This window comes from Rhincodon typus, chromosome 48 (genome assembly GCF_021869965.1).
Source record: "Rhincodon typus isolate 14 chromosome 48, sRhiTyp1.1, whole genome shotgun sequence".
Taxonomy (NCBI): Eukaryota; Metazoa; Chordata; class Chondrichthyes; order Orectolobiformes; family Rhincodontidae; genus Rhincodon; species Rhincodon typus.
The window spans coordinates 3,106,330-3,125,025 of NC_063379.1; the positions used below are offsets into that span (position 1 = coordinate 3,106,330).

At 47.8% G+C, this 18,696-nt stretch overlaps 1 pseudogene; it reads right to left on the reverse strand.

Moving 5' to 3' along the window:
• Positions 1–789: 789 nt before the first annotated feature.
• On the reverse strand, positions 790–3,333 carry LOC125488008 (annotated as a pseudogene).
• Positions 3,334–18,696: the final 15,363 nt, after the last annotated feature.

An 18,696-nucleotide genomic window follows, 5' to 3' on the forward strand; every position in this document is an offset into this window, starting at 1 on the left:
GCTGTGGTTTCCAGCCCATAATTGCTGAGTACCAATTAGTGTGGCCATTCATTTGGAGCCTGCTGATCCATTGAGCCACTGATCCCACTGAAGCAGCGGTTTTCCAAATCGCTCATCTAGGACGCATCAATCCGTTGCTCCTTTCCTGGCAGGGAATATTGGAACAGTCAATCAATTCAGCTTTCATTCCCAAACGCAGCTGCTGTCCCACCCCTGGCCCTGTTGTCCATTCCCCATCACTACCAAATAGTGTCAAGCTCCCTTTTGTTCGTCAGGACCCCAATACTGATGTTGATCCGTTGATAAAGTGTTATAGTAAATGCAGCACTCATGCACTAGAATCACTTCTGATCTTCTTTCGTTTAGACATTTTCTTTATAAATGTTATGATGTCCCTCTGGAGCAGGTGGGGTTGATGCTGGGCCATCTATCTCTGAGGTAGGGACACTCACTGTGCCACAAGAGCTACTGGCAGGTTTACTGCTTATTAATTAGTTAAATAATTGGCATAATACTTCGCAGCGCTCTGCAACTGAACCTGGGATTGAGTTGCCGCGTAAATGTACTTTTTGTTCTCTGCGTGGAAGCCCTCCCTCTTTCTTTCGCAGATCTGGGTAGAAGGTGTTTCATGCAGCAGTCCTGTATAACTGAAGGTCGGGGTGGTTCACATACACCCCCTCTCAGCCCAGCTGTTTATTTTGTGGTGCTGTGGTGGTACCTGATGTGCATTGCTTGTGTGCATTGGCACGCCCTCTTCAGTTATTTAAAAAAACACTTTTTGTCGCGTTTTTAAACGCATTTCGGCCCCAGCGCTCCTGATTCGTTCGGCACCTGGTGCGGAGGGGTGTAGGGCATTGGATCCACCAGGATTGTGTTCCACTGGCTCTGGGTCACAATCTCCAGTCCTTCCAGCCTGGTCAGAATCACCCTCACTGTGTTGACTTCCTTCTCCCTCTTCTTGAGCCAAGCATCCAGTGAGCTGTACCTGAACGGAGATCATCCTTTCTGCTCCAACTTTTCCTCCAGGCTGCTTTCCCCTTTTCCCTCAGCCCGGATGGAGAGCAGTGTTCTCTCTGTGATCACCCAGCAGATTGGGCAGCATCGAGTAAACTTTAACAGCCTCCTGGTAGTTCACTGGGCTCTTATTGAGGTAGAAGTCTCCTTGAAAGGTGCAGTGGAATTTCTCCACACGTCTCATGTCCTCATCCGACATGTCAACAGAGCCCATTCCGTCGATGTCGAACGTGGGGATCTTTCTGATCATTACCTCTAGGTTTCCCTGGATGTCCTGCACGTTGTCGGTGGAGGAACAATCCTGGTCAAACACAAAGAAGGCCTGAGCTCCGTACAACACGCCCGTGACAACATGAGTGTCTGAGCCCTGCTCGAAGATGGAATAGTAGGTAATGTGCTGGGGCCCCAGTTGGCTCATAGTGAGCTCCTCAAACCAGGTGGTAGCTCGGTAGTGCAGAGTGACCCGGGATTGCTACCTCGAGGTTTTCTTGTTGTTCAGATATTTGGCTGAGCCACTCACCTCCACCAGCGCTCCACCCCCCCCCCCCCCCCCGGGAAAGCTGGGCCTGAGGGAGGCTTCCACATCTAAGGAGGATGCTTTGTCTTCGGTGGAGTCTGAGGAAATGACGGCAAAGTTGGTGCTGGGTTTCAGCTGCACGTCAATGTCCTTCTGAAGCTCAACCAAGTCCCACAGTGTGACACCTGTGAGGAAAAGATGAACCAAGTACGTACGAAGGGAAGAAAACAACAGAGGTCTGAGGTAGCACGGAATTTGCATTCAACAAAATGTCTGGAATTAAGAATCGAATGATGACTGTGAATCCATTGCCAATTGTCAAAAAAAAAACCCATCTGGTTCACTTATGTCCTTTAGGGAAAGGACTGCCATCCTTACCTGGTCTGGGCCTACATGCAACGCCAGACCCACAGCAATGTGGTTGACTCTTAACTGCTCTCTGGGCAATTAGGGATACGGCAATAAATGCTGCCTGGCCAGTGACGTTCTCATCCCGTGAATGAACAAAGGGAATCTGTAACCGGAAATGATAATGCATGCCATTTTTTTTGTGTGTTTTTATTTGACCAAGTAGGGTACGTTTGGATAAATGCAATGATACTGGCTGGCTTTCCACAGTTGTGTGAACTCCTTGTCTTTGTGCGCAGTCTGTTAAACAAGATCACACAGAGCAGCGACAGAGAATTGGCAGAGCGACCGAAAGAGGATATTTTTAGTCTTGGGATGCAGACATCATTGGCTGGGCCGAGCATGGCAGATGGTGGAATTTGAATTTAATAATATATCTGGAATTAAGAATTTAACAATGACTGTGAATTCATTGTTGATTGTTGGGAAAAACCTCATCTGGTTCACTCATGTCCTTTAGGGAAGGAAATGGGAACTGCCATTCTTACTTGGTCTGGGCCTACATGTGACTCCAGACCCACAGCAATGTGGTTGACTCTTAACTGCTCTCTGAGCAATTAGGGATGGGCAATAAATGCTGTCTCGCCGGCGATGCCCTCATTGACTGGGGGATGGCGAAGCTTAAGGAAGCAGTGAGGAGAGCAAAGAGATGGCATGCTTAGGGAGAATCCCAATATATTCTCCAAATATGTCAGGGGGAAGAGAATAACCAGGGGAAGAGTAGGGCCCTATGAGGATCAAAACGACAATCTGTTCATGAAGCCCGGAGACATTGGTAGAGTGTTCAACAAGTACTTCCCCTTAGTTGAAGGCTCAATAACAAAGGGCATCATTTTCAAGTGAAAGCCTGGAAGAATAGAGGGGATTTGACAAAAACAAAAACTTTTTTTTTAAACCCGGAGTGTGGTGGGGAATCTGAAATGCACTGTCTGGGAAGATATTTGAGGCAGAAAACCTCACAACGTTTTTAAAGGTTTAAGGATGAGCATTCAAAGTGTCAGAACATTCAAGTGCCCGAGCCTAATGTTGGAAAGTGGGACAAATGTCAACAGCCATGTGTGTTCAGCAGTCCAGGCTGGATAGGCCAAAGGGTCTCTTCAGAACTGTCTGCCTCTGTGAACAACGGGACTGAAGTAGAGAGCAGCACCGCAGGAGTGCGGCGCAGTCGGAGGGTCAGCTCCGAGGGTGGGCTGCACATTCAGAGTTTTACTGATTAGTTTTCTTGCTCCAGGTGATATCTGAACTTTATATTCTGAACGATAAAAAGATCACGATCAGGCAGATCTGCCTTTACCTGTGACGATGCTGTCACTACGTTGGTCATATAACATCCCAATCCTGAAAGGCCTTCCAAGGGCTGCCATTTGGAGAATGCTGTTGCATCCTTCAGCCATTGCGGCAGGTCTGTTCTCGTTGGATCTGATGAAAAGCAGAAACTGAATCAGATCTTCAGATCAATGACAATAAGGACATCATTTTAGCAACTGGACCCTGACCCACATCCAATCCAGAGGCCCTGTTATAGGAAGGCTATTACTAAACTGGAGAGGGTTCAGCAAAGATTTAACATAGAACATAGAACATTACAGCGCAGTACAGGCCCTTCGGCCCTCGATGTTGCGCCAACCTGTGAAACCAATCTGAAGCCCATCTAACCTACACTATTCCATTATCATCCATATGTTTATCCAATGACCATTTAAATGCCCTTAAAGTTGGCGAGTCCACTACTTTTGCAGGCAGGGCATTCCACGCTCTTACTACTCTCTGAGTAAAGAACCTACCTCTGACATCTGTCCTATATCTATCACCCCTCAATTTAAAGCTATGTCCCCTCGTGCTAGCCATCACCATCCGAGGAAAAAGGCTCTCACTGTCCACCCTATCTAATCCTCTGATCATCTTGTATGTCTCTATTAAGTCACCTCTTAACCTTCTTCTCTCTAACGAAAACAGCCTCAAGTACAGCATGTTGCTGGGAATAGAGGGTTTGAGAGCCTGGATAGGCTGGGACCTCTTTCACCATAGCGTAGGAGGTTGAGGGGTGACTTTATAGAGATTTGTAAAATCACAAGGGGTTTTGACAATGTGAGTGTCGGGTGCCTTTTCCCTAGGATGGGGGATCTCAAGACTACAGGGCATACTTTTGAGGTGAGAGAAGAAAGATTTAGAAAGGACATGACGGGCAACTTTTTACGCAGAGAATGGTTCATGTATGGAATGAACTTCTAGAGGAATTCGGGGTGTGGGTATACTTACACTGTTTAAAAGATTTAGGTAAGTACATGAATAAGAAAGGTTGGGAGAAATATGGGCCAAGTGCATGCAAATGGCACTATTTTAGTTTGGGATTACAGTTGGCATGGAATGGTTGGACTGAAGGGGTCTGTTTCTGTACTGTATGACTCTTACTCCTCTAAACCTCCTGCCCCTTACCTTAAATGTCAGCATTTCCCACCTCCCACCTTCCCCACGCCCCAGTCATTATACCATATGCCTTAATTGATTCCTCCATCAAGGGGAAAATTCCCTTCCTATCCACCCTATCTATGCCTCTGGTTATTTTATACATCTGAATCATGTCCTCTCAATTTCCTCTGCTCTAAGGAAAACAACCCCAATCTGTCTAATCTCTATTCATAACTGAAATTTCTCCAAACCAGGTAACATCCTGCACCCTCTTCAGTGCAATCACGTCCCTCCTATCATGTTTTGAGAGCTGCATACAACGTGTTAGCTGCCCCCCTTACTCCCCGCCAACATTGTATACAACTCCAGCATAACTTTATAGCCTAAACTCTATGCCTTGACTAATAGAGGTAGTATCCCATGCACCTTCACCATTTGATCCATCTATCGTGATCAACTTGATTGGATGCAATGACTGGTGGACACACATGTCAAGCTCCCTCTAATCATCACATATTCCCTTGCCATGTTTGCCCTGCCCAAGTACATCGCCCCACACTCATTTGAATTGAATTCCATTTCCCAATGATCAGCACATTTGACCAAGCCATTTTTTATCCTCCTGTGATCTAAGGCTGCCTTCCCCATTACTTACCACCCATCTATTTTCATATCATCCATGAACTTACTGATCAATTCTTCTACATTCAACTCAAAATTGCTCACATAAACCAGAAACAGCAAGGGCTCCAAACTGAGGGTTGAACTTGAGTGTCATGATGCCTCAGGCGTTGGGAGGGGTTCAGAAGGTGAGTACTTCCCAGTAACCTCAATCAGTGAGGGAATTGAACCTGTGCTGTTAGTGTTGCTCTGCATCACAAAGCAGCCAACTGAGCTAACCAACCTCCAAGGATCAACACATTGTGAATGAATTAATTTTCTCTCCTCTCAGCCTCCAATCTGCTATCCCTTGTGAGCACCAGTGTTGACAATTATCGTAGAGGAAGTGTTGTGCCCTCTCCTTACTGATTATTGGTCAGGAAGTCAAGAATCCAGTTACAGAAGGGTGGCGGGTTTGGGGGTGAAAGACCTAGGTCCCGGAGTCTGGAGATGAGTTTGTTTGGAATTATGGAGTTGAAGGCGGAGATGTCGTCAATAAATATAAGGACTCCTGCAAGCTTTCATTAGGCACAAGCTTTCAGTTGCAGAAAAACACCTCAACCTTCACCCTCTGCTTCCAATTGTGGATCCAATTTGCCAAATTTCCTTGGAACTCATGGGGTCTCACCCTTACTGTCAGTCTCTCACGTGGGACCTTATTAAAAGCCTTGTTGAAGTCCAAGTCCACTACACCAAATACATTGTTCTCATCTACATGTGGTCACCCTCTGAAGAATTCAATTAAGTCGATCAGACATGACCTCCCCTTAACAGAACCACACTGACTCTTCATCGATCTTCATTAATCCCTACCTCTCTCCAAGTGCAGATTAACTCTGTCCCTCAGTATTGCTTCCAAGAGTTTCCCCACTGTGGAATTTAGGCTGATCGGCTTGTAGTTTACTTCCTCCCTCGCTTCTTGAATAACTTACCAAGTTGGCTATTTTTAATCGATGTTTGTCTGCAGCCAAATGTTACGGCTCTTGTACAGGGTGAGAAAGGTAGAAAGGGATAGTGGTAGTGTCCTTACTTCTGAGCCAGGAGTTTCCAGTTCAATTCCCACCAGCTCCAGAGGAGTGTAGTAAGACCTCTGAACACGTTGGTTAGGAAAACATCTCTAAGTGTGTTTAATACACCTGGATTGTTTTTTTTTCTTTCTGTGAAACAAAATATCTGAATGACTTTAGTTAATTCTGAATAGATATTCTGACAATACCCCTGCAGCCTGAGTATCAATATATCTTGTCAGTCTAATATTACTTGCCTCTTCTGTTTCAACCTCTTTAGGAAGGTTTACAGCATTCACTTTATGCCAATTAAGCGAGTCTTGAGGCTTTTTATACCTTTCACTTTTGCGTCTTTGCCAGTTTTTGTTTTAATTTAAAAATCAAGGACCAATCAGCCTGAAACTCAGAAGGATCTTATATTCTTCGGCACTCAGTACAACACTGGCTCTTTTAAACACATACACATACAGTTACACACATACACAATTATTATACATTACTGTACAGACCTGATCTCAAATAATGACTGCTCCAGGGAGACAGAGAGCAACTGCAAATGACTTGTTGGATCTTCCCATGCACTGCCTCTTGCTGCGACTGTGTTGGCCTGTTTGGGTGCCTGCTTTTATAAATTCTGTCCAAGTGATGATAGACTGATAATAGTTTTCCTCCAATCCATGTTTAAGACACATGCTCATGTGATTTGTTTCACTTATTTTCAAAGAACTGCATCTTTCGAAACTGGAAGAGGTCAGTGACTCAAATTATAATGCTGACGTACCTCAGGGGCCCTGAGGAAATGTTCAGGGAAGCGCATCTTCCTCTTTCTGTGTTCCCCATCATGTAGACCCCAGACAGTGCTCACTCAGCCCCTCGGATAGTCGATACCCCCAACACCTCAGAAAGGACCCCTTCCCATCCCGGAAACTGTGTTCACACCCAAACCCTTTCAGACTGCGATGACCGATAACCAGCCCAACCCCTAGATTGGAACCCAGGTGCCCAGAACCTTATTGGGATCTCTGGATTGATCATAGCAGGCCATTCGGCCCATCGAGCCCACATGACCCTCAAAAGAGCATCTCACCCAGCCCACCCTCCTCCTCACCCTATCCCTAAATCTCCCACGGCTAATCCATCTCTCCTGCACATTTCTGGACACTATAGAACAATTTAGCACAAACAATCCACCTTACCTACACATCTTTTGAGTGTGGGAGGGCACCGGAAGAAACCCATAGGGACAAGGGGAGAACATATATGAAGGAACTCACACGTAATGCCCTTCTCACCACCAGCCAAGTCATGATTTAGTGCTCATTGGAAAGTTCTGGTGATAAGGCATTCTGCCAGATAACTTGATAGTCTGCTCAAAGGACCACGTGACAAGATCCACCCTGTCCTTTTCCCTCAGGGTCTTGAGGACGCTACATGCTGATCACTTCCTGATGGGCTTGTGGTCAAAGGTATTTCTCTTTGCACATTACTTCACGAAGAATATGGAACAGTCCAACTGCTTGGAGTGTTCCATTGGCCTGTCACACCTTCGCAACATCAGGGACAGGGGTCAGTATGTAGTGACATTTGGGTACAAAGGGTCTACGCACATCTTGATGCAGCTGCACACAAAGGTGGCCATCAGTGTGAGGGTGGTGTCGGGTATGTTCTCCCCTGACCCCGTCCCCCCACTTATCCAGTTTTGTACATAGTGCCCCTTTGGACGCGTCCATCTTAGATCTCTAGATAAAGTGGAAGATGGCCCAGGTGACTGAAACAGAGAAGTTCTCGGTAATGGGCCAGACCTGCATCACATACAACAACAGCCTCACGCTTGATGACCAGGTTTTTACTCACAGTGGAGAGGGAATGGTGCTCCCTTTGTACTTTGCATTCACGATGCCATCCTCCCAAGATTTTGTGCACAGCCTGGTGCCTCTGAACCAGGTTCCCAGCATCTTCAGACAATCTGTATCATCGGTGAAGGGGAGAAAGGTTTGGTTAACTCAGGTCCCAAAGAACACGGCCTTGCTCTAGCCTCGATTTACCTTGGCTCCCAAGGTCAGTTCAAACTGGTTGCAGATGCTCACATGTCTACGCACTAACAGCGAATCCAAGTGGGAAACAGCGACGTTGTCTGTGCACAGGGAGGCTTTGACCTGCAATTCTACGTTGCCTGGAATAATCACCCCTCTCAGACTTCCTGATGGACTCAGCAGGGGGGCTATATACAACACACAAACAAGGCAGGAAAGATTGGGCCGCACTGCACAACTCCAGATCTGATCGGGAAACTTTCTGATTCCCACCCATTGATTGAAACTGCACCAACGGTGTTAGTGTAGAGCAGTTGGATATAATTGCTGATTCCCTCCCTTCTCCTGGTCCAGGCTGATGAGGCAGGCATCCCCACGCCCATCCCCCTGTCCTGCATGTTGGTGATTCTGTATCCCTTAGGAGTGCAAAACTCTCAGTGTTTGTCCTGCCTGGTACAGCACAGGCTTGTTTGGGGTTACTCACCAGTCCCAGAGCAGAACTGACATGGTTGGCGATGACCTTAGACAGGATTTTGTAGTGATATTGTTGGCCCATTTGTAATTTCCTCCCTCTCTGCCCCTTCTGCTTGTAAATGAGGGCCATGATACCTTTCCCCATGTATTCGCACACACTACCTGTGAGAAGCATACTGTCGTACACCTCCAGCTGGTCCTGGACAATCAAGTTGCACAAAGCCGAATTCAACCGGGCCGGTAAGCTGTCGCTTCCGGGAGTTTTGTTCTTTTCCCAGACCTCGTCATCCAGAGATATCGGGTGGTCCAGCTTCTCCCGTGTGCTGTCGCCTTAGACCTCCCTGACAGAGGACAGGAACGACCAGGACCCTGCACTGTCTGTGGGCTTGGTGTCATACAGACTGGCATCAAAGGATTTGCTTTTCTTCAGTATGTCAGACTGTGATGACGTTACTGAGGAGGCGGAGGGGTTTGGGGGTCTGCTGCTTTTCCTTCTTCCTTCAGGCTGCTGAGCACAGAGCTCTACCTGTACACCTTCCAAACACCAGCACATCTCATCCTTCTCTGTGGTGCGGACCCTGGATCTGAATGTTATCCTGGAGGCCTCTGAGGCAAAGAGCAAGGTCTGCTGGCTCTTCACCTCCTCCGTGGTATCCATCCCATTCGTCTGCAACAGGAGTAGGTTTTGTGGAGTTTCAAGGGGGTTCTCCCCATCGCTTTCTCTCCTTTTGAACTCCTCTGAGGATAAGTAACATCTTTGTGTTTCCCTTGACTGTTTGCCAGCAGCCCGAAGGAGACTCAAAGAGGGGCTTCACAATTCTCCAACGTGTCTCACCCCTTTTGAGCCCCTCAGTGTTATCTGAGGCCACCCCTTTCACAGTCAGTTTCCACATACCCTTGCTGGCCCAGTTGTTGCCCTGTTGGTGGTGGTTGGCCAGCAGGAGGCGGTGGGGAGAAAAACACTGGCTTAACTTTAGTGGATCTGACCTGGAACACGCGTGGCACAAACGGGAAATCTATCCTTGAGTGGATAGACCCTTCGGTCATGACCAGGTGTATCTACTCTGCATTCTGCTAGCAGCAGCGATGCTGAAGCCATCCTGTCGCTTAGCGACTTTAACCATTTCCATCAGGAACTTGGGTGGTGGTCCCCAGTTTGCTGTCAGCCCCCCTCCCCCTGCATTGTCCGTTCACATTGATGGTGTAATTGAAGCTTCCAGCCAGAGCTGCTGTAGGATGGTCAGCCATTCACTCTTGACCATCGGGGATTGCATCTTAATTAGTCCCGGGTGGGAGGGTGGGGGGCATGCGTTTCTGTACATAATGTCTGTTACGAAGAGGCATCCACGCATCACCTCCTTAACTTCAGAGACGATGAATTTACCTCCTTGAAGCAGAGTACCAGGCCAGAGGAACGGCTATCATTTTCCCCCACTCCCCCCTACCAGATCGAAGGCCCTCTTTGCTCTTACCTGAAACATGTTGGTCTTTCAGAACAAGGAATTGACCCCAACTAAGTGTTGCTGACTGCCACATTCCAAGGTCCAAGACTGCGTGCTGAGGGATGCACTAAAACTTGGGACAACAGCTGTCAAGGCACATTGGGAAACATCACTGTCTGAGGTTTTACTGCTAGAGTTAAATAGAGGTGTGTTTAATTAGTGGGCCCTCCTAGTGCCTCAAATGCATGTAAATATAATCTAGTTTAAGGAAGGGATGCCTTTGGTTTGCTTAGGTGAAGGCCAGGTACAATGTTTGTTTCCTTGATATGATACTGCACAGAACCAAACTGCATTATATGTGTGTGTGTATACATGCGTTTGTGTCTATGTGTGTGATATATACACATATAAAGATATTTCTTACGAATAAAGTGTTGTGTGACTCCTCAAGTACCTGTATAAGCATTTGAAGTGTCATAACATTCAAGGCTATGGGGTAGTGCAGGAAAGGGACTAGTGTAGATAGGTCAGCAAAGACTGGATTGGCTGAAGGGCCTCTTCTGTGCTCTATGCCTGGGTGGCAGTGAACAGAGAGAGGGATAAAATGAATTCTCCTGGGTCAGTAAAGCTTTGGGGAGCCACAGAGCATAAGGCTCCTGCTTCAGATATTTATAGCGTGACAGGGAGAGAGCAGGAAAGGGAGACAACATGCCTTGCTCCTTCAGAGACCCACACCTAAACAATGGGCTGAATGGCAGCCTTTCACATTCTAACATTCTACGTTCCACAACTTCAGTTGCTGCAAGTGTTTCTTGAAAAATCATTTCCTCAAATTGCCGGCTGTAACGTTCTCAGAGTGTACTGCCCTTCTGTTTGACAACTGAAAGGGGAGGGAGAATTTCACAACAATTGGCACATTTAGAGACAGTAACCCTTTAGAAAATTCATTCCTGATTAACATAGATCTCATGGATTTTGAGGCCATGCAATCTCTGTTCATAGCAATGATCATTGTGAGGGAGTATGAAAAATGTTACTTTATTTTTCCTCAGGGCAAAGTTAAATAGACCCTGCACAATGAGTCTCAGCATCTGCCTCTATCTCTTTGGCTGAAGTACGTGGTAACAATGAAGAAGGTTGCTCCCTCAGCACTGACCCTCCGACAGTGCAGCGATCCCTCAGCACTGACCCTCCGACAGTGCGGCGCTCCCTCAGCACTGACCGTCCGACAGTGCCCACTCCCTCAGTACTGACCCTCCGACAGTGCTGCACTCACTCAGCACTGACCCTCCGACAGGGCCCGCTCCATCAGCACTGACCCTTCGACAGTGCGGCGCTCCCTCAGTACTGATGCTACGACAGTGCGGCGCTCCCTCAGCACTGACCCTCTACAGTGCGGCGCTCCCTCAGGACTGACCCTCAGACAGTGCGGCGCTCCCTCAGCACTGACCCTCCGACAGTGCCGCGCTCCCTCAGCACTGACCCTCTGACAGTGCCCATTCCCTCAGCACTGACCCTCCGACAGTATGGCTCTCCCTCAGCACTGACCCTCTGACAGTGCCCAATCCCTCAGCACTGACCCTCCGACAGTGCCCACTCCCTCAGCACTGACCCTCCGACAGTGCAGCACTCCCTCAGTACTGACCCTCCGACAGTGCCCGCTCCCTCAGTACTCACCCTCCAACAGTGCGGCGCTCCCTCAGCACAGAAAGAAAGAGTAGGGAACAGGGTGCTTCCTCCACAAGCTCAAGGTGCCTGATTTCCTTCTGATAGATCCTTGAATGTTGTGTCTCATAGACTTTTCATGACTTGATTAACTGAACTGCTGCTTCTTAATTCAGCACGTTAAAGTTCAATTAAAATCGAAGGCACACTCCAATAGGACATGTGTGGCAGTGTCTACTCCCCACCTCCGCAGCCACTTCGGTGACAGTGTGCGGTGGCGCAGATGGTGTGGCCAATTGATCTCACTGCTGAATGCAGGCTATCAAATCCTGCCTAAGGTCATTGCCTTAGAGCTGCCCTGGGATCTGTGATTCACTCTGACCAAATCTGTGCTCTACCTGAGCAGGATGATCTCTGAGAGTCTCATGCTCCTCAGGGATACGATCGCCTATGTGCAGTCGTGGAGGGAATGGCCGAATGCTTCATCAGCCTTGACCAGGCGAAGGCCTGTGAGAGGATATCGCACACATCCGTGTGGGTCGTGCCGTCCAAAATGGGCTTTAGGGAGGGAATCAGAAATTGCGTTTGACTGCTCTGCACCAACATTGTTAGTGCCATCTCAATCAACGAGAAAGGGAATCAGAAAGCTTCCCGAGCAGATCTGGAGTCAGGCAGGACTGCCCACTCTGTCCTACCTTCGTATAGAGCATTTTGCTGAGTCCATCAGGAAGGATGCGAGCCTGAGAGGGGTGACTGTACCAGTTAGCATGGGGCCTGCAGGTCAAAGGCTCCATGTACATGGACGGTGTCACCTTTTTCTACCCAGATCCACTGTCAGCCAGCAGAGCCATGAGCATCTGCAACTTGCTCAAACTGGCTTTGGGAGGCAAGGTAAATCGAGGCAAGAGCGAGGCCATGTTCTTTGGGAACTGGGCTGACTGATCCTTCAATCCCCTTCACGGTCAGGACAGCTTACCTGAAGGTGCTGGGAATATGGCTCAGAGGAGCTGGGGTGCACACAAAGCCTTGGGAGGAGCCCATTGCCGAGGTGAGGTGGAAACGGAACTTTTGAGAGCACAGCTCCGTCTCCACTGCTCCAGGTAAAAACTGGTCATCAGGTGTGAGGCACTCTCTCTCTTGTTGTACTTGACGCAGGTCCGACCCATCCCCCAAAACTGCGCTGTTCCAGTCACCCGAGCCAGCATCCATTGCATCTGCAAGTCTAAGATGGACCATGTCCACATGGACACCTTGGTGGAAATCTCTGGATAAGTGAGGAGAAGAACGTACCCAACATTGTCCTTACCCTGCTGGCCACCTTTGTGTGCAGCTGCTTCAAGCTGTGCGTGGACCCTTGGTATGCAAACACCAAGTGTCAGTATGCACTGAGGTTCCACCTGTCCCTCGTGTTGCAAATGATGGGACTGGCCTCACTGTCACAGGACGTTCCAAGTAGTTGGACCATTCGTCATCACCTGTCCTTCGTGGAGAAATTTGTAAAGAGAAACACCTTTGACCACAGTCAAATCAGGAAGTGGTCAGCGCATAGTGTCCTCGAGACCCTGAGGGGAAAGGAGAGGGTGGATCCTGTCCGGTGGTTCCCTGGGCAGATTGTCAAAGGCATTTGGCAGAATGCCTCATCACCAGGACTTTCCAACAAGCACCAAGGCATCGCTTAGCTGGTGGTGAGAACGTCACTACCTCTGAGATCCTTCATCTATGCCCAGTCGATCTGCACCACAGCATGCTGCTCTGCAAGCTTCTGTGGGGAGCTAGAGATTGTCACACATCTCCTGCTGGAATGTGCCTTCAGTCCATCCAGTCCATGCTGACTATAATCCCAAATTAAACTGTTCCCACCTGCCTGCTCTTTGCTCATATCCCACCAAACATTTCTTATTCATGTACTTATCCAAATGACTATTAAACATTGTAACTGTACCTGCATTCACCACCTCTTCTGCCCCTCCTTAATTTTTTTTTAATTTTTATCCTGTCACCTTGAAAATATGCCCCTAGTCTTGAAATCACTCACCCTAGGGGAAAGACACCTGATATTCACCTTATCTTGACCCCTCATTATTTTATAAGAGGTCACCTCTCCACCTCCTGTGCTCCAATGAAAATATTCCCAGACTATCCAGCCTGTCCTTATAACCTAAACCCTCCATTCCTGGTAACATCCTGGTAAATCTCTTATGAACCCTCTCTAGCTTAATAATATCATTCCCAGAACAGGGAGACCACAACTGGACACAGTTCTCCAAAAGATGCTTCACCGATGTCTTGTACAACCTCAACATCATGTCCCAACTCCTATGATCAAAGGTCTGAGCAATGAAGGCAAGCGTGCTAAACACCTTCTTAACTCCTCTGTCTATGTATGATTAAAAATTCAAAGAATTATGTACCTGAACCTCTAGTTCTCTCTGTTCTACAACATTATCCTGGGCCCTACTTTTAGTTGTATAAGTCTTGCAAATTAAACTGTATTTTCCACTCTTCAGCCCATTGACTAAATTCATCAAGATCTCTTTGTAATCTTCGATAATCTTCTTCGCTGTTGGTGTCATCTGCAAACTTAATTTTTCATCTAAACCATTTATATAAATGACAAACAGAAGTGGACCCAGCACCAATCCCTGTGGAACACCATTGATCACAGACTTCCATTTCTCTTTCGCTTTCTGTCTGTCTGTCTCTTTCTCTCTCACGCTGTATGTCTTTGTTTTTTTTTCCTTTCTCTCTTTCTGTCTCTCCATCTTGTCTCTTTCTGAGTTCTCTCTCTGTGTCTCTCTCACTCTGTACATCTGTTTTTCTCTTTCGTTCTCTTTCTGTCTCTCCTCTCTCTTTATTTTCTCCATCTCTATCTCTTTCTGTGGTGTTTTCTCTCTATCTGTCTCTGTGTATTTGTGTTTTTCTATCTCACTCTCTGTCAGTCCCAACTATTGTACTGCTCTGAGGCAATGACTGGCAGTTTAATTGTGATCATCCACTTCCTCAGTCAAACTGTAGAATCTGTGATGAGCAACTGTAGTTTCATAAAATGGAAGTTTTGGATCTCGAATTTGACTGTTTAAAGTCAGATGTTTGGTAGTAATTGGAACTATGAACATCTGGATCTCATTGACTATGAGACCCTTGATAGGGGTGTTAACCTGGGCCAATTAGGGAGCCCTGGCTGACAGATATAAACATTCTGAGAAGTGGCTCTGAGCTAACTTTGTCAGAGCCCACACACTGTGCACGTATAAGTAAAAGCCGACTTGGTAATGGGATACTGACCTTTGTGCCATTATTTCAGTGGCAACGAAGAAACTTCACTTGCAACAGTCATCTTTGAGTTGGGGTAAGTATTTCTGGCATCATGCTTTTATTTGGGAAGTTTGACTCAATCGATCCTGCAGCTGAAGACTGGGGCGGAGAAAGAATGGTTTATTTTTTTTCCGGGCAAATGACAGGGGCCGAATGGAAAACAAGTAATGATCCTTCTGACTGCTGCAGACCAGCAGCATTTTTGGTTATTAGGAGCCTAACTTTCCCAGAGACACCAGATTCTAAAACCTTTCAAGAGGTGACAGATTTAGTTAAGGAATATTACGACCCCGAGCCTCGTCTAATTCTGAGACACTATCAGTTTTATTCAACTGCTCAAGAACCGGAGAAATTGTAATCAGGATTTTTGAGGAGGTTAAGACGACTGGCAGAGTCTTGTGATTTGGGATTAACCCCGAATGAGATGCTGAGAGACGGTTTGGTATGTGGGATTCATGATGTAAAAACGCAAAATAGCCAAAGCCTAACAGGACTTCAAACGGGCGCTGTAACTGGCTTTACCTTTAGAAAGTGGAGTCTGGGAGCGACAGGGCATCTCAAGGGACATGGACACTCTCACTTGTCCGACTGAGCTTAGGGAACGCAACTGCGGAGCCTCACGCAGGGCATATCCTGAGCAGAGGAACTGATGTCGACCCACAGCTAAACCCCAAAAGCCTCATCCAAATAGTTAAAACATGCTTCAGAATCTGGGCCAGCAAACCATTGTAGTTGCTGCAGATGTGCGCACTTGAGGCAACAAAGAAGCCCCACAAAGCCTGACTTGAGTAAGAGAACTCATTGGCTGGTATCCAGGAGAGTGCACACCCAAGAAAGTCCCCCTAAATGTGGGATAGAACAGTTAACTGGCTTAGCAACATCCAGATGAGAACCAATACCTGGCTAAATGGTCACCCAGTTCTCACAGAAGTCGATAGCAGCCCAGCAGTGCCAGTGGTCGAAGAACCAGTCTTTGACAAGATTCGCTCTGGACTCCAACCCTTAAATTTGCGCAAGACCTCAGCGAGGTCCTGTCCTGGCAAAAGTAAAAATGGCTGATATTGATGTGGGAAACAAAGGGGCCATCGCCACCAGGATGGAAACCTGCCTGGATTCAGTGAGACGAGATCACCGCAGAGGACGGCATATTTGGGAGCAAGAGCGATAGTCCCAAGTAAAAGGTTGCTGCTGGACCCTGGAAAACTCCACCAGAGTCACCCGGAGGTTTCCAAAGGGAAAATGTTGCTGAGGTGTTACGTCTGGCGGCCGGGATTGGATGCAGGCACAGCCCCATTGGAGGTGCGGTGCACAGAGTCCCAACAAGGTACAAAAATTCCAACCAAGCAGCTCCGCCACCATCGTGGGAATGGCCAGGTAGACCCTAGACTCGGTTACGCTGGTCTGTTCATGGACTCAATGCCCTTGGTTATTGTGGATGCCCATTCAAAGTGGTTGAATGGATGTAGAGTCAACTTGTCAAACACACAGATGATGATTGAATAGCTGCAAGTATCATTTGCGATGCACAGACTCCCGGATATGGGCAATGCAATGTCAATTTTTTTTTTGTACAGAAATCCTACAGTGTGGGAAGAGGCCCATTGGCCCAACAAGTCCACACCGACCCTCAGAATGCCCCACCCAGACACAGCCCCCAAAACCCCACCAAATCCATACATCCCTGGAAACTGTGGGGCAATTTAGCACGGCCAATCCACCCTAACCTGCACATCCCTGGACACTACGGGACAATTTGGCATGGCCAATCCACCCTAACCTGCACATCCCTGGGTACTATGGGACAATTTAGCATGGCCAACCCACCCTAACCTGCACATCCCTGGGCACTACGGGACAATTTTGCATGGCCAATCCACCCTAACCTGCATATCTTTGGACTGTGGAAGGCAATAGAAGCACCCAGAGGAAACCCACCCATACACAGGGAGAATGTGCAAACTCCACGCAGGCAGTCGCCCGAGGGTGGAATCAAACCCAGGCCCCTGGTGCTGTGAAGCAGCGGTGCTAACCACTGAGCCACCGTGTCGTCAATTAATCAGCACAGATTTTGAGTATTTCCTGAAGTCGAATGGAATTCAACATGTTCAGACAGATCCATACCATTCATCATCCAGTGGTCTTGTAGAAAGTCCAAATGTTCAAAGCAGGCTTAAAGAAAGAGCCTACAGCATCACTTGATACCAAACTGTGCTGGTTCCTGTTTGATTATAGGATCACCTCTCACAGGGATAATTCCAGCAGAGTTGCTGATGGGGAGAAGACTCCACACTAGATTAAACCTGATATTTCCAGAACTGGGGGTGGGAGGGTGAAACGGCATCAGGAACACCAATACTAACCACATACCTCCTTTAAGCGAGAGAGATAGTTTACTTCTTCAGGGGCGTAGTTCGATGCTGAAATCACAGAAATGGCCCTGCATGGTACGAAGCAACGTCAATGAGAGGTCAGGTCCCACGACTTACAAAGTTTGGGTAAGCGAGGCAGTCTTGGACAAACATGTGCATCGCCTGAAAGCTGCAACCTGGCCAACGGGGCCAGGAGCAAAGCATACCTGGCCCCTCAGAACAGCCAGAAAGCCGTGTCAGAAATTATGGGTTATCCTTTTCTCCATCTAGAGTTGAAAAATCCTCTGAGTCCAAGATGGATACAGCCTCCATACCGTTGCTTCCAGAAGGAGAGGAGGAATTTCTCCCGCAATGTTCTGGGCACAAGGGATGGTCTATGGTCTGGTACACGCTGCCCACGTCCGAGTCAGAGGAACCGTACCCAAGATGAAAATGTCCCAGGAGAGGCTACAAGAAAAAGAACAGGCCTCCATTCCCAGACAAAGTTGGGGGAGAGATGTAGTGATAGGAATGAGGGCCAGGCTCATCTCAAAGCCTTTGAGATCCTTGATTGGAGATGTTAACCTGGGACAATCAGAGAGCCCTGGCTGACATATAATGAGGACAGTCTCCTCACTGTATGGACTAGTTTTGAGTTGGCTGGTCAGGAGACCATGTAGTGTGTGCACATGTACATAAAAGGTGACTTAGTGATGGGATACCGGCAGTTATTTCAATGTTATTTTTTTGTCTATTCATTTTGTGGGACGTGGGCATCGCTGGCTGGGCCCAGTATTCCTTGCCTATTCCTAGTTGCCCCCCTTGAGAAGGTGGTGATGAGCTGCCCGTTGCAGTCCATCTGCTGTAGGTTGACCCACAATGCCATTAGGGAGGGAATTCCAGGATTTTGACCCTGTGACAGTGAAGGAACAGCAATATACTTCCAAGTCAGGATGGGGAGTGGCTTGGAGGCTAACTTGCAGGGGGCGGTGTTGTCATTTATCTGTTGCCCCTTGTCCTTTTCAATGGAAGTGGCCATGGGTTTGGAAGGTGCTGCCTGAGGATCTTTGGTGAATCTCTGCAGTGCATCTTGTAGATGGTACACACTGCTGCGACTGAGTGTCGGTGGGTGGAGGGAGTGGGATGTTTGTGGATGTGGTGCCAATCTAGCGGGGGGCTGCTTTGTCCTGGATGGTGTCGAGCTTCTTGAGTGTTGTTGGAGCTGCCCCCATCCAGGGGCAAGTGGGGAGTATTCCATCACCCTCCTGACTTGTGCCTTGTAGATAGTGGGACAGGCCTTCAGGGAGACAGGAGGGGAGTTACTCGCTGCAGGATTCCCAGCTTCTGACCTGCACTTGTAGCTGCTGTGTTTATGTGGTGAGTCCAGTTGAGTTTCTGGTCAAT